At 40.3% G+C, this 2,719-nt stretch overlaps 1 pseudogene; it reads right to left on the bottom strand.

Moving 5' to 3' along the window:
- Positions 1-918: 918 nt before the first annotated feature.
- Positions 919-1,725, bottom strand: LOC149237609 (putative protein arginine N-methyltransferase 6 pseudogene; annotated as a pseudogene).
- Between the last annotated feature and the right edge of the window lie 994 nt (positions 1,726-2,719).

Genomic DNA, 2,719 nt, shown 5'->3' with positions numbered 1-2,719 from the left:
ACAGAAGAATAGTCACTAAAGGGTACCCAACGATAATGTGCTTGTTTTGTTTGTCCATCCATGTCATGAGCCGCTCCTGAATTTGAGCAACAACATCGTACCATAGGGTCAGAGATTTCTCTACACCCATAGGAGGCCAATGTCCTTTTCCAACAGGATTTTCATAAGCATCCAACACCTGCGGCTTAATTTTATGCATAACATCTCCAGGACGCAAGCAATTATCAAATTCAGCATTACTCAACTTCACAGAGCACATCTCTCCTGGTAAAACTGCTATAGGCAGTTCAGCAAAACAAGAATCCTTGGAACCAATATGCAAGGTTGTTTCAAAACTAGGACGCAACTCATCTAGTTTACCTCCCAATGCTGGGTGTCCTTCATTGATGTAAACTTGGGGATGGCCCTACACACAGTGCCAAAGGGCTACACGCAACACTCCTTGAAGATGACTATACGTGCAACGCCAAAGGGCTACGCGTAATGCTCCTTGAAGATGGCTATACACGCCAAAGGGCTATGCTCAACGCTCATAGTTTTTTTTAGCCACCAAAATAAATCCTCACTTTTCCCATTTAGGTATGTAGTTCCAGTCAATTGCACTCATCCAGAAAATAACTACTGTGCCTTCTTCAAATTGACATTTGAAACTGTCCTTTTCTGTGAAACCTCAGCAATATTTGACATCTTATTTGACTGGAAACTCTCCACCTTTGCTAATAGAATGTGCACTCTGAGATAACCCACTACAAAAATGAGAAGTCTTAGGCATGCTCCAAGACTTTCCTCTTGATAGCCATGGTAATAGCATAAACATCATACAAGAGCACCCAGCTCCTATGATGATATTCAGAGGACAAAATTGTGGTATGAATTGAGCCCAACATTTCTTTCAGATCAACTTTGCTACAGAAAACGTCAAGGAACCAATGAAATAATCAAATCAAATGCTTCAGAATGATGCCCCAAAGGCTGTGAACAATAACAAGCTGAAAATATCACCGCATAATAGATTTCCTTCACAAAGCATTGTCCCCCAGAAGCATATTCTAGGTGTATATTCAGAAAGCGTGGGTTCTCCCTACTCTGTGACAATGTAATAGAACCTAGAACCTACAATTACTTGATATTGCTTCACCTCTAAAGGATCGTAAATATAGAGATTTCGCACACTTTTTCTTTGATGTACACCATTTACATGAACATCTCCAGATAAAGAGTTGTCTATTGATGATTCTGACTGGGTATCACTAGATGTTGTTGCATTCCCTCCAAATGAAACATCAAACCATAATGCAAAACCATGCAGGGATGCTTTCATCATAGACGACGCACTGAAATTTGCAGTAACTGATTCCAACTCCTGTATTGTGACAATGCTACAATCAATTTGTGTGATAACAATTACCCATGTCAAGACATTTTCTGTTGTAATAGTTTCGATACAAGGCTCCTCAAAGGTACATTGCATGGTAACATCACAGACATATCAATTCCATAAACATTTCACCAGAAGTCAATACTTTCACTATATCTTTCAGGATGTGTAACTGGTGCCATGTACAATGTCGCGTGAGAAGGCAAAATTAGCCCCCCTGACTTGAGCCAATGATCTCTTGCAATGATTACACTAGAAAGCATGCTCTCATATAGAAGCATGTAACCCATCCATTCCGATATAATGACATCTACCTCCTCATCAATTTCAACCTCCCTAAGATTCATACTTATAAATCTCCAAGTAATTCCTCTCTAGAACCATGAGACCAGAAGCTGTAAACCTTTCACCAGCAATATCACTGTCAGCAATGTACAGTGCCCTATGCCACGAATTGGAAGTAGGTTCTCAATTACCAAGAACTGCATCTGCAAAAAACTGATTTGGACGGACCAACCTCTGCACAGATTCATGGATATCTCTTTCAATCAAAGCAGAGAAACGAGCTCGCCATATGTTGAGATAAGGATTAGCAGCACGGCAGACATCTATGACCTCAAATGCTATGTTCTCTCCTTGTCTATCACAATGCAGCCACAAAACTAGCCACTGGCATCTCCTAGCTTCCTCAAGATCGTTAAATACATGAACTGCTACACTGGTTGATTTTTGAGTCAATTATTCATTTGGTCATATCTTCTGATCCAGAAACCGGTTTTGGGAGTGTGATATACCGTTGGAAAGATTTTTCTGAGCTGCTTCTAATGGAAATTCTTATGACATGTTTTGCATTGAAGATCATGTGAAAAAAATTTAACAAAACCATACATATTAAGAGCCCATCTTGATCACCGGTGATAGCCTGTGAAGGTTGGAACTAACATTGGCCTTATTGGGGATGGCAACTCCTTGGAGGTATCAAGAACACCATAGACCAAGTGCCTCACCCATTGGGCAATACGGTCACAAACAACTGTGTAGTGGTTCCAGCTAGGGTACTAGACTAGACTCTATATTTAATATCGACCGAGGTGCGTAAGCTTAGAGGCGTGGTCTAAAATATATAGACATAAAGAATCTCTGGCCAAGTGATTATGATGTAGGTTACAAGGCTTCTTTACGGAAGACCGGAATATGTAGCCTATCATTCACACACCTAGATTACCCTACTGATATGCTTGATTACAGTGCTTGTTATGAGATGCATCTATCAAATCAAACCATGAACCTAAGTACTGTGTATGACTGTAACAATGATTTTAACCTCCTTACAGAGATAGC

The sequence above is a fragment of the Pinus tabuliformis genome, chromosome 8 (genome assembly GCF_031772625.1).
Source record: "Pinus tabuliformis cultivar Carrire ecotype Pingquan chromosome 8, CPIR1, whole genome shotgun sequence".
Lineage (NCBI taxonomy): Eukaryota > Viridiplantae > Streptophyta > Pinopsida > Pinales > Pinaceae > Pinus > Pinus tabuliformis.
This window is presented reverse-complemented; position numbering and strand designations above follow the sequence as displayed.